This window comes from Cetorhinus maximus, chromosome 20 (genome assembly GCF_964194155.1).
Source record: "Cetorhinus maximus chromosome 20, sCetMax3.hap1.1, whole genome shotgun sequence".
NCBI classification, from domain to species: Eukaryota; Metazoa; Chordata; class Chondrichthyes; order Lamniformes; family Cetorhinidae; genus Cetorhinus; species Cetorhinus maximus.
In genome coordinates this window covers 25,356,660-25,370,449 of record NC_135898.1, presented here as the reverse complement: position 1 = coordinate 25,370,449, position 13,790 = coordinate 25,356,660, and the positions used below count along the sequence as shown (strand labels likewise).

The 13,790-nt window shown below is 45.5% G+C and overlaps 1 protein-coding gene across 1 annotated transcript in view; it reads left to right on the top strand.

The window, feature by feature from the left end:
- Nucleotides 1–204: 204 nt before the first annotated feature.
- Nucleotides 205–13,790, top strand: part of LOC144694980 (beta-adducin-like) — a 165,960-nt gene continuing 152,374 nt past the window's right edge. The window contains exon 1 of the mRNA XM_078565804.1: nucleotides 205–544. The gene's annotated coding sequence lies outside the window, so the exon portion shown is untranslated. The remainder of the gene's footprint in view (nucleotides 545–13,790) is intronic.

The window sequence follows — 13,790 nt, the reverse complement described above, 5'->3', positions numbered from 1 at the left end:
AGAGAGGGCTCCTGATGCTATTGGGGTGAAGTCTTCCTTCAGTTCGACCACTGGTGTGTGCATGTCCATTGCAGACACGCCCTGGTTGTCAGCAATCCTCCTGTAGCGATAATCCCCGAGTGCTTGGGACAACATGTAAAATGGCAGGATTCTCCTTCCTCCCAACAGAGGGCGCCGAGAGGCTTCCAGAGCGTGAGCCCAACCATTCTTGGCTAATCATGGAAGAGCTTTTAACGCTGAGAGTGATTCCAGCAGCCTTTGTTCGCAGCTTAAGGGGGAGGTTAGACTGCAGGTGCATCAGCGAGATGTACATTTAATTCGGCTGACAGTGTACGCAGCTGGGAGAGGGTTCTATGTGTGTTTTTTCAGCAGAGAGTGTGGATGGTCTGATGATAACCCTACCTTCTAATTAAAACAGTGTTGGGGTGGGGGAGAGAGAGAGAGAGGAGTGATTCAGATCTGCGCAGAGACACATCCAGAGCGATGACTAGGGCGGGAACCTAAGCAGATCTGCACTGCATCTGTGGCCACCGGCTTTGGGAAGGTACGTTTGAATCTGCAGATTTACAGATATTTACCATTTGGAGAGGAGGCATATCTCATTCAATTGTGAACCTTTGTTTTCGCCAGACTTGGATTTGATGCATATTATCAAACGTTGCGTCCTGGTTTAAGTGTCTCAGACGCAGCGGTGGCAATTGCTAGTGTTGTTTTGCAAACGGTGGAATTAAACCTACAGCATCAGTGGCTGCTGGGAGGGGGGCGATCTCTGATCGCTGCAAATGTTTACTCTAGGCAAGAATTTTCACTGATTTCAACCGATTCGTGAAAATGCTGAGGGAGCCACTACCATGGCAACAGAGTCTTTATCACAGGGTGCGGAATGCGAACTTTCAGCGTGCTGGGGATGGTTAGATTTATGTATTTATGCACCTGGCTGATGAAGAGGTTCATTTTCAGCCCCAAAGACAGCAGGCGAATGTGGGCAGCTAGCTAACCTGGTGATGTGCCATTGTTTGCAGACAGTGTATGGTTACCGTCTACAGAGGTTGCTCTGAAGCCCTTTTTTGACTCATTTACAGTGCTCTGTGGGTCTGTAATGCACAGCGCCCTTAACTTTATTGCTCGGAAGCAAATAACTCCAACCTGTTAGTCAGATCGTTGTGTTAAGGTGGCGGTGGGGGGGGGAGTTGGGTGTTGTGGTCACAGATTTTTTTTTTGTAAAAATATACTTTATTCATAAAAAATCTTCAATCACATTCAAAACCATTTCAAAAACAACATTACAAGGGTACAATCCAGGTTAAACTTTTACAAAATGTATCACCAGGTGCATCAGTACAAACAATATTACAATCATTTACAGCCTTTCATTTTGATCTGTACAGCCCGAGGGGCTCAGATTCAGGAGAGCTCATGTAATACTAAATAATAGCCCTAAAATACTAAAATATACCCTGGAGGTTCAGCTTTCTCCAACACATTTTTAAATAAAATTCATTGTGCACTTTTCGAAAATAGCCTGAGAGGAAATTTAGGTTAAACAGTGAAGTGCTGCAGGAAACTGAACTCCGTCATCCAGTAGGAGTGCAACAGCCTTTCTCTTAAAGTTTGAGATTTGATTACCTGTGAGAATCTGCCCAGATTGGCGTATATGTAAAGGATCAGGTGATGTCAAACTGGAACAGCAAAACTGAATCATTTAAGAGCAACATGAACGGAAACCGCAGAAGGGCGTCTCTCTCCAGATGCATTCCTGCCTCCTGTTAAAATATTAAAGCCCACTGACAATGAAAAACAGATTCATATTTGTAAAGTATGTAAATTAGATTTGTTAATGGAACTGCAGAGTGATGTCACTGAACATTCGTAGACTGTCAACCCCAGTGGCTTGCCAGTCGAGGCTGGACGTGATTCCCATTCACAGCATCCCTGTTCAACATTGGGCCATCTCTGTTGTAACAGGGCCCTGAGGATGTGTGGCAGTGTCACCCAGCATGTTCCGCAACAAAAGAGAAATCCCTCATTGGAACTTTATTTCAGATAATTTCACGAAAGCCGCAGGTCAGATCTTTACATATCTGCTGAACTTTCTGAAGGTAGCAGTGAAGCAGAATATGGAGGCTGTTCCAGAGACCGAGTCTGTTTGATAGCTGCCCACAGCTACGACAAAGCTCCTAAAATTGACTGATATTGTCTATAATTGATTTGATGCAGATGGTGCAGCCCTGCGATTGACATGGTTTGTATGGAACTGCTAACGAATGATTCAAACTGATTTCATAGTGTGTTACCGCACCCACATAAGGATGTGACACAAACCATGGTGGCTTTTTCAAAAACTTTTTAATTTGTTTGCCACGGTGAAATTAGTGTTATAAAGTGCCATGTGTTAATATGTAGATTGTGTTTAGCAAATATTATTGTGCTCAGTACAGAATCCATAGGGGACGGATATTGATATTTACACAGGAGAGAGATTGCAAGAATATTTTGTGTAAAATGTGTATAATTACCCTCTCCCCCTCACCCTGCCCAGCCAAGCACTTATGGCTTCTTTCAGTTGGTCAGGTTACTTGTGTCATCTCACTCCAGGGTTGTGTTTATGAAGATAGGAACAGGACGAGGCTATTCAGCCCCTTAATCCTGTTCTGCTCTTCAGCTAGATCATGGCTGATCTGTCCCTCCCTCCATTCACCCAACCTTACTCCATATCCTTACCTCTCAAAAATCTGTTATCTCTATTTTGAAATTTGACCCCCAGCCCTCAGCAGCTATTTGGGGGAGTGAGTTCCGGGATTCCACTACCCTTCGTGTGAAGAAGTGCTTCCTGACATCGGTCCTGAATGGACCAGCTCTCCTTTTAAGGTTCTGCCCCCTTGTTCTGGACTCCCCCTCCAGAAGAAATAGTTTCCCTTTATCCACCTTATCAATCCCTTTAACTATTTTAGGCATTTCAATTAGATCGCTCCTTAATCTTCTATACTCAAGAGAATACGAGCTTAGCCTATGCTACCTGTCCTCATAATTTAACCTTTTCAGTCCTATGCCATTCTGACTAGTCTGTGCTGTACCCCTTCCAGGGCCAGTATCCACTTCCTGAGGTCCAGCACCCACAACCTGAGATAAAGCTCCCTTAGCCTTTTGAACTGTTTTGTATGAGAGTGTGTTTATACGTTATCTGACTAAAAGAAAGAAAGATTTGCATTTCTGTAGCACCTTGCATGCCCTCGGCATCTCCAAGTGCTTTACAATGGAGCACTTTTGAAATGCAGTCGCTGTTGTAGGAAATGTAGCAGCCAATTTGCCGTAAAGCCCCACAAACAGCAATGTAATGATAACCAGGTAATCTGTTTTACAGCTGTTGATTTGAGGGATAAATATTGGTTCAGTGACATTATAAAGAGTTTTGCATTCAGTTGGCAACATGTTCCTAACCCCTCAAAGCGGCCATGTGTCCCGTTTGCAGTTTATTATCAAAGCTACTCTTGTCCCATGGAGCAGCCCCACTAACAACCGAAAAAAAGGCACGTGAGTCATATTAGCAACATGCATTTGCCCTGAGGAATTGGAGGGACAGATTCAGATTGCCAGTTTGACTTGCACATCCCTTTGCATAATTCACCAGTGGAGCTTGATGATGCAGCTGAGCTGCTGATGTCACAGAACACATCTGGCAAAGAATGCTGTACTTTGTTGACCATTTATTTCTTTATCGGAAAATACCCAACCCAAACGAAACAGCATGTTCCTGAAAAATTGCCAAGAAATTTGACCCATTTAGCGCCTCCAGTTGGTAAGTGTTGAACCTTGCAGACTTGGAAGGCTGTAATTTGATGCTTTCCTGAGCGGGCAGTCTCTGCTGGCGGTAGCCCAGGTGGTGCCTGAGCAGCCCGTGGTTCAGAGGGCTAAATTGCTCCCACGTTCTCTCTTGCAGGGTTACTCAGCATAGGCTACAAGGCATGGGCTCCTGTGGGTGCCCGGTGAAATTAAGCTTGTGGTTGTAAGTGACTCCACAGTTGGAAAGCTGGCACGAACTGAGCAGGCGAATAGGCCCAATAAGGTATTGTACCCAAGGACTGCCACCTGTGCTAACATACCTGTTTGACTGGGCCTCTTGGGGAATGCATTCAGTGGATGAATATTACAGGAGGAGCTAGAAAGAAAAGAATGTGTTTGACCAACTCCAGTGAAAATCTCATCAAAATGAGATTTTATAATCTTCATTTTATGAAACGTTTCTAAGAATGGAAACGGAGGGAAATTATGACAAATTTAAACATAGTCCTTACCTGGAATTTGTGCAAGTACATTTTGTATCTCTGGTAGGGATTGTGTGGAGAATGGAAACTTTCACCTCGACTATGCGGACTTGATTCAGACCCAGGTCTCCAAGAGAAAGAGAGGGTGTGTGTGTATACTGTGAAATGGCAGTCATTGTGGCACAGGATATTAGGAAGGTGTTAGTGGAAACATACTCTGACCACTGCTGTTCATTTAAGCCCATAATTAAAATGGCAGACATTTTGCGGGCCTGCTGACTCTCCAGCTAAATATTGAGGTTGACGTGTCATTTTGAATGGCTTTCCCCTTTGAGGTTATTTTTAATCCCTTATTCTAGATTCTGTCATATCCACTTCCGTTCATCAACGTCAGCAAGTGACACATTTTCCAGGCCTTCAGTTTTCCTTTGCCATCCACAAGACAGTTCCCAGTCTCCCACTCTCCCACCCCTGCAGAGCAGCACCTGGTATCCACTCAACACCTGGTTGTGATTAAATCTTACTTGGCGGGAATTGGTGGCACAGTTTCAGGTCCTTTGCTCTGGTGCAATATGCTACTGTGCTGCTTAGCTTGCGGCTAAAATATGTGTACATATTAAAGCACTGTACAATGTTTCTCATGAGCTTTTGGGGGTTAAGAGAGCGAACTTTGCTCTCAATTTAATAATGGCTTCCCTAAATGTACCTTGCCCCCAAATGCCAGAAGCTGTATCTTTTTTGCCACCTGTGCTGGCAGACATGTGTATTAACAACCAGGCTTCTTGCAATGAAATATAGATGTATAGGACTAAACATAGATGTGTACAATTATGCTAGATCAATTTTGAAAGGGTAGAAACGAAACACAGAGAGTGGGTATTAAAGACTACAGCAAATAATACATTTATTTACATTTAAGAAGCGAAAGAACTTGCATTTAACTAGCACCTTTCTCAGGATACCCCCACAGCGTTTTACAATTAAGTCGTTTTGAAATGTAGCGGCTCTTGTCATGTAAGAATCGGGATAGCCAATTTTGCATTCAGCAAGATCCCACAAACAGCAGTGTGTTTAAGACACATAATTCCTCGTTGTGATGTTGGGGTGAGGTATAAATTTGGTGAGGACACCGGGGAGAACACCCCTGCTGTTCTGCGAAATTGTGCCCTGGGATCTTTTACGCCGGCCTGAGAAGGTCGACGGGCGCCCGGTTTAACGGTTCATCCAAAAGACAGCACCTCTGGTGGTGTAGCACTCCTTCAGTACTGCATCGGAGTGTCAGCCTGGATTTTGGGCTAAAGTTTGTGGAGTGGGACTTGAACCCACCATCTTCTGACTAAAACGGGAGTGCTTCCAAATGAGTCAGGGCTGAGACCTAACACGCAAAAGCTTAGCATTTATTCTAAGTACAATATGAAACATTTATCTGGATCAAAATGATCTTGGTGCCTCGAGAAGAAATGCAAATTTTTTGTAACAGATCAGTCATCAAAATTTTGGAAACGCCATCTGTCAATCCTGTGAGGCTTTCTATGTTCTTCTGCAGCCTTCCTTATCTTGGTCACAGTTTCAGTGTAACAAGAAGTTTCCATTTTACTGCCTCAGTTCCTAACTACAGATCCCATACAAGTTACAATGGGCTGGAAAGTAAGCAAGAGCTGATAATGCAACAGAAGCTTCCCCTGACCGCAAAATCATTTTTATTGAAAGATTGGAGGGAAAACATTGCAGAGAATTTAGGAAAGGATCTTGTTCTTGTGCATGAGACCGTTTAAGAAGGTTGCAGAGTGGACTCGACTATAGTGTACAGTAGCCTTGAAAGTGGGTGTATCACTGGAGAATTCAGTCGATAATTAGTAAAGCTCAACAAGGTCTTAGAGGTAGAAGAGGGAGGCATATTTGAATAAAGAATAAGCAGGTCTAAGTAATTATTAAAAAGGGTAATCAGAAACATTGTCTCAATATACAAATAAAAACTTGCTCTTCAATTGATAAGTGCATGCAGCAATGGGAAACAAATCATCTCAACTCTAGTGAGACCACCGAAAGCACTTGGAACCCATGTCTGATTGCAAGGTACAAGGCAAGAGCACTTTTTGGGCAATTATTTTTCTGTGACCTTTGCTCAGCGGGTGCTGGTTAATTGAGTCTGCGGCAAGGCCGGACTTCCAAGCCAGTCTGATCCTGAGCTCGAGGAATGGTTGAGCTTAGGGCTAGTGTGACCTTTGGCCAAAGTTGGTGGCGAGTAACTTGGTGCTCGAGTTGGGCACGGAGAGCATCACGGTGCCCTCCTGGTCACAAGATGTCCCAAGTAGTATCTTCAACTGCGCTGAAGGTAAGTGTTTGTTGCATCCCTGGCGAGGCAACTCCTTGAGACTTGGAATGTTTACTCCTGGAAGGTGTAAATGGGTGGCCAGGAATAAGCTCCCGTATCCAGGGTTTGATTGGTTTGCAGAGAGGCGAGCCAGCATTGTAGAAGCTTCCTGATGCTGGAACAAACGTAGGCTGGATGTGGTGCCGCTGCTGCTTTGTGGTCAGTCATACTGGTTAACCTAACGCCTGTTTGGAGATCCTGCAGTCTACTCAAACTTGCACCTCGTCCATTTTATAATGACCAATGAGTGACCATTTGCCTGGATGCGTGGAGTCACTAATCCATCTCATTCTGAAATTTGAACCATTTGTGGATGGTGGATTTGAGGAGCCATGAATTGTACCAGCTCGGCGCTGAGGGCCCAGCCTCTGGCCTGCTCTTAGCCCTGATGTTAATATGGTTGGTCCTGATAGGTTCCTAGGCAATGTTGGTGCCTAAGATGTTGATAATGGGGTACTTGGCAATGGTGATGCTATCACGATGGCTATGATCTAGCACCTGCGTGGCTGAAATATTACCAAACATCATCTAAAGCTTGGAAGTTATCTCAACACTGCTTAGGGAAGCTTCATTGTTGGAGCAGTTATGAATGGTCACGGACATTAGATTTGTTGGTGATCAACCCATTCCTAATCATATGATGGAGGGAAGATAAATAATGAAGCAGCTTGAGAGGGCTTGGGCCAAGGATGTTTTGGCAACCCTTGACCTGGAAGCAGTACACTTAAGGAAAATTTGTCATTCCTTTAAAATGTCTATGGAATGTGTAATTGTTTTTTTTTAAAGAATGTTTGAAAAGGACTTTGAAGAGTTTGAATCAATTGTAAAAAGAGCAATTGTAATTTTCTTGAATAATGAGAAATACTGGCCCCTGTGATCTGGCAACCCTTGACCTGGAAGCTGTGCCAATAGGAAGGAAGTTAAGACAGAGCTGTGTGGCCAACACAAAGGAGAGCTGCAAAAGAGCTGAGAGTTGGCATCGGAGGATCGGATTGTGAACCGGGTGTTGTCGGTTACAAAGAAACCGTGGAAAGCTACACCATCAAGACTGACGCGACCCAAGTGAGAGAGGGTTGGCATACATGCACTGTGCCAGTGTGCTAACCTTATCCAGGGACCTCAGATGGGATACACCTGCCGGTGAATGCAACCTGAGGGCTGAATCAACTGGGCGGGAAAGACTGAGATTGCACGTGATGCTACATTCGTGCAGGGAGTGATGTGGGTGCCTTTGTAAGACGTATTGTTGTATCAACTATTTAAAGAGAAGTTTAGAATTCAGTCTCAACATAAATTAAAATAAAAGCTACACTAAGTGAAATCTTGTTGGTAATTCTTTCATTTGGTGGATCATTTGGTAATTTTGGTATTACCCATGGGGATCATGACAATGTTTCCTGGAGGAACTCATGCAGTGATGCTCTGGGACTGTGATAACTGGCACAACCACAACCCAGGGAGGAACTCCAGTCTCTGCTGAGCTTTCCCTGTGAGTGGAGCAGCTCTGAAGACCCAGCTCAGACAATGGTAACTCCTGTTGTGCAGGTGTTGAAGAGGACTGACTGCATTTTGAAGGTGCTACAGGAATAATCTCTGACGTGGGAGTATCTATTTTCACCCAGTTCCCCTGCTTCATAGCATTTGGCTTGAAATGGGTTCAGAAACAGCTCTCACTCTCGCGTTCTCGTGCTCTCGCACTCACATTCTTGTGCTCTCGCACTCGCATTCTTGTGCTCTCGCACTCATTCTTGTGCTCTCATGCTCACACTCATTCTTGTGCTCTCGCACTCATTCTTGTGCTCTCGTGCTCACACTCCATTCTCGTGTTCTCGCACTCGCATTGTCGTGTTCTCACACTCGCATTCTTGTACTCTCGTGCTCACACTCACATTCTTGTACTCTCGCACTCATTCTTGTGCTCTCGTGCTCACACTCCATTCTCATGCTCCCGCACTCGCATTCTTGTGCTCTTGCACCCATTCTTGTGCTCTCGCGCTCACACTCCATTCTCATGCTCTCGCATTCGCATTCTTGTGCTCTCGCACTCATTCTTGTGCTCTCATGCTCACACTCCATTCTCGTGCTCTCGCACTCGCATTCTTGTGCTCTCGCACTCATTCTTGTGCTCTCATGCTCACACTCACATTCTTGTGCTCTTGTACTCATTCTTGTGCTCTTGTGCTCACACTTGCATTCTCGTGCTCTCGCACTCGCATTCTTGTGCTCTCATGCTCACACTCGCATTCTTGTGCTCTCGCACTCATTCTTGTGCTCTCGTGCTCACACTCGCATTCTCGTGCTCTCGCACTCGCATTCTTGTGTTCTCATGCTCACACTCGCATTCTTGTGCTCTCGCACGTGCATTCTCGTGCTCTTGCATTTTTGTGCTCTCACACTTGTGCTCTTGTGCTCTCACATACTTGCTCCCAGTTCCACAGTTAAAACAGAGCATTAATGGCCCATGACTGGGCAAATATGAGCTTTCTGATGGCAATTCAAGAAAAAAAAGGATCAATCCTGCTTGAAAGCTCCCACTTTTCTATTAGCTTCCTCAGCTATCTTTCCCATATACCCATTCCAATGCAACTTGGGAGATATTAACCAACTGTAAAAAAGGCTGAAGTCCATTGTCTGGTCTAAACCGTATGGAGACAATAAAGTAAAACTGAAACAAAAATGTGTTTTCAATCATTACTTATTCGCTATTTATTAATGCCTTAGATGATGGGCTCAAAAGCCATATATCCAAAGTTGTCAATGATACAAAGATAGGTAGCATTGTAAGTAATGTAAATGGAAGTAAGAAATTACAAAGAGATTTGGGAAAATTAGTGAATAGGTGACAAATGGATTTCAATATAGGCAAATGTGAGGTCATCCACATTGGACCTAAAAAGGATAGAACTCAGTACTTTTGAAATGGTGGAAATCTAGGAATATTGGAGGCCCAAAGAGACTTTTGGGGAGGGAGGGGGAGGAGGTGGGGATTGTGGGGGGAAGTGGGGTGGATAGTGGAGGGGAGAGGTGGTGGGGAGTGGGGGGGGAAGTGGTAGGGAGAGGTAGTGGGGAGTGGGATGGGGAATGGGGGGAGGCGGAGAGTTGGGGGGGAGGCGGGGAGTGGGGAGGGGGGGAGAGGTGGTGGGGGTGGGGAATGGTTGGGGTGGGGGTGGGGAGGCGGGGGGTAGGGGGGAAGTGGGGTGGAGAGTGGTGGGGAAGTGGGGTGGAGAGTGGTGGGGAGAGGTAATGGGGAGTGGGATGGGGGGGAGAGAGGGGATGGGAGGTGGGGTGGTGGGGAGGCGGGGAGGTGGGGTGGTGGGGAGGCGGGGAGTGGCTGGAGTGGGGGAGGCGGGGAGTGGGGGGGAGTTGGGGAGTGGGGGGATGGGGAGTGGGGGGAGTGGGGGGATGGGAAGTGGGGGGGTAGTGGGGAGGCGGGGGGGTGGGGAGGTGCAGGGTCGGGGATTGGGGGGGGTGGGGAGGCGGGGTTTGGCGGGTGGAACCAGGGACACAGACCGTTAATGCCATTTATAGAAAATAATCAAAAAGCTGGAATGAAAAGCTGGCCTTAACTTCTACCCCTTGTAGATGTATTGCTTCTACCACACAAATCCCTGGTTAGGTCACACCAAGGGTACTTGTAAGCTGTCCTGGGTACCACCCCTTCAGAGGGATATATTGGCTTTGGAGGGCACACATCATTGTTTATCAGAATGGTAACCTGCACCCCAAGGGTTAAATTACGAGGAGAGTTTACATAAACTAGGGTGATATTTCCCAGAATTTAGGAGCTTCAGGGGTGATTTGTTGGAAGTTTTCAAGCTATGAAGAGGAACGGATGGAATAGATAGGGAGAAACTATTCTTGCTGATAGAAACAAAAAGCTACTGCGGATGCTGGAAATCCAAAACAAAAACAGAATTACCTGGAAAAACTCAGCAAGTCTGGCAGCATCGGCGGAGAAGAAATCAGTTAACGTTTCGAGCCTTCATGGCCCTTCGGCAGAACTGGAGCATAGTTAGAAGAAGGGAGAAATATAAATTCATATTTATATTTATATTTACATATACATTTATATTTCTCCCTTCTTCTAACTATGCTCCAGTTCTGCCGAAGGGCCATGAAGGCTCGAAACGTTAACTGAACTATTCTTGCTGGTTGGGGAGTCTCGAACAAGGGGGCAGAGTCCAAAAATCAAAGTCAGATCTTTCAGGAATGAAATAAGGAAACACTTCTACATACAAAAGGTGGCAGAAGTTTGGAACATTCTCCCACAAATGTTAATTGATGCTGTATCAAATGTTAATTTTAAATCTGAGATTGATCATTTTTGTTTGCTGAAGGTATTAAGGGATATGGGGAAAAGGTGTTCAAATGGAGTCAGCCATGATCTCATTGAATGGTGGAACAGGCTTGAGGAGCTGAATGGCCTCCTCCTGTTCCTATGCTTCTATTCCCACTCTTCACACCTCCTTCAGATGGATAAGGCTTGAGTTTTGGCATGAACAAGGAGCATTAGGATTGGGGACGGCGGAGGTGGAAGTGGCCAAAGTGGGACAATGCCCAGGATGTTAAAACTCCTGGAGTCATAAGGCACCAGTTTCAGGAGTTAATTCAAATATCGATGCCCAGTTGGATTGGTCATTAACAGAGGATAAAACCATTGCAATAAACATGTTATGCCTCTTAATGTCTTATATTTTCCAAATGGGGTTCACATTCAATGGCATTACCATCACTGAATTCCCCACTATCAACATTCTGGGGGTTACCATTGACCGGAAACTGAACTGGACCAGCCATATAAATACTGTGGCTACAAGAGCAGGTCAGAGGCTGGGAATCCTGCAACAAGTAACTCACCTCCTGACTCCCCAAAGCCTGACAACCATCTACAAGGCACAAGTCAGGAGTGTGATGGAATACTCCCCACTTGCCTGGATGAGTGCAGCTCCCACAACACTCAAGAAGTTTGACACCATCCAGGACAAAGCAGCCATTTTATTGGCACCCCTTCCACAAACATTCACTCCCTTCACCTCCACCATGGACACACAGTGGCAGCTGTGTGTACCATCTACAAGATGCACTGCAGGAACTCACTAGGGTTCCTTAGACAGCACCTTCCAAACCCACGACCACTACCACCTAGAAGGACAAGGACAGGAGATATATAGAAACACCACCACCTGGAAGTTCCCCTCCAAGTCACTCACCATCCTGACTTGGAACTGTATCACCATTCCTTCACTGTCGCTAGGTCAAAACCCTGGAACTCCCTCCCTAACAGCACTGTGGGCGTACCTACATCACCTGGACTGCAGCGGTTCAAGAAGGCAGCTCACCACCACCTTCTCAAAGGCAACTAGGGTTGGGCAATAGATGCTGGGACAGCCAGCAAAGCCCACGTTCCGTGAATGAATACAGAAAACTATAGTTTCTGAATGTGCTCACGACACCAAGTGACAGACTATCAAAAAGAAGTATTTTATGTTTGCTTTTCAACTGGTTTCAGTCAGGTGTGTGGCCCAAGTTTACATTGCCTGCAGCAAAAGCATGGGGTCAAACTGCATTGAGCAGAGGCCAACTGGGACTCCTTGCTGAACTGCGTCACCACTTTATGGCACATCTGGTTTATCATTTGACTCCATAGCCATAGTTTAAATAAATTTATCCTCCTTCCTCCTGCATTGACAGGAGATGTGAGTGTGGGCTTCTCAGTGCCAAACACAGTTACGTATGCGAGTTACTGGGTTTTCCTGGAGATGAATTGTTTGGTAAAATTGCAATCACCACATTGCAGTTGTCAACCTTTTTGTTCTTGATTCGATCGTGTTGAAGGAAAGAGGCTTTGTCCTCTCGGCCTCAGTCGTGGCAGTCACTGTTAAGCCTGAGTATCTCCTCCTCCAAGCTAAACCTCTCACAGGGTATGAGACCTGACAGGAATAACACGACTGGAATCTAATCTCTGGCTTCAGAAGGTAACCTGGGACTTGAGCCTCTTGTGCAAAGTTTATATTGTCCAAGAATTTGGATTGCTGCATTGTAATCATTCCCAGGTGCTTGTTACTCCACGTATAAACCATCTGAATTGTTGGATCACGTTGCATTCTGTAATTAATTTCCAGCTTGTGCTCAATTTGCATCAGTCTCACCACTCCAGGTGCTGTCTACTCTGTTTACAATGAAGGAGATGTTCCAGATTAGTGGAAGGAGAAGGGAAAATTCGGTTCGCACACAGCCCTTTCACCTCCGAGAGTTTAGCTGAAATTCGGCCCAGTCAGGTTAAATGAAAGTCTTTTTTGCCTTCTGGCATTGGGGTCCAAGGGGAAATGAGTTTGGGTGATTGCAACCAATTCCAATTGGATGTCGGCCCGCTAGACAAAACTACCTCTGATTTGATGCTATTTCGTGACTTTACTCATACATCATGGTTTACTGAAGTGAAAACTGCAGGAAGGTCCCTGCACTGCTGCACTTGGGAGTGTTCTTCTGAAGTAGAAAGCATGTTTGAGCAGAGTATAACTCTGGGTCAACACATGCCAAAGCTGACCTGCTGCATCCTAAAATGGAAGCCCAAAAGCGAAAAATGTTTCATTTTCAACACATCCCTCGCCTTAAACAAAGCAAAACCATTTCCTAAGCGAAAAGCCAGGGGTTGTGGATAATAGTTTGTTGCGTGATTAACATAAGGATCCATTTGATGTTTTGACTTGGACAAGCTGACTGAGGGAGCAGTAATTCTCATTTCCACCTGCCCTCAACCATCATATTTCTACCACTTTTTGTCATGGAAATCATTGAGTAGGTGTCCAGTGTGAGGGGATACATTTTGGGAGGACCAACGCAGCAAGGGAATACACAATGAATGGTAGGGCCCTAGGAAGTACAGAGGATCAGAGGGACTTTGGTGTGCATGTCCATAGATCCCTGAAGGCAGCAGCACAGGTAGATAAGGTGGTCAAGAAGGCATATGGGATACTTGCCTTTATTAGCTGAGACATAGAATATAAGAGCAGGGAGGTTATGCTGGAACTGTATAAAATGCTGGTTAGACCACAGCTGGAGTACTGTGTGCAGTTCTGGATACCACACCATAGGAAGGATGTGATTATATTGGAGAAGGTGCAGAGGAGATTCACCAGGATGTTGCCTGGGCT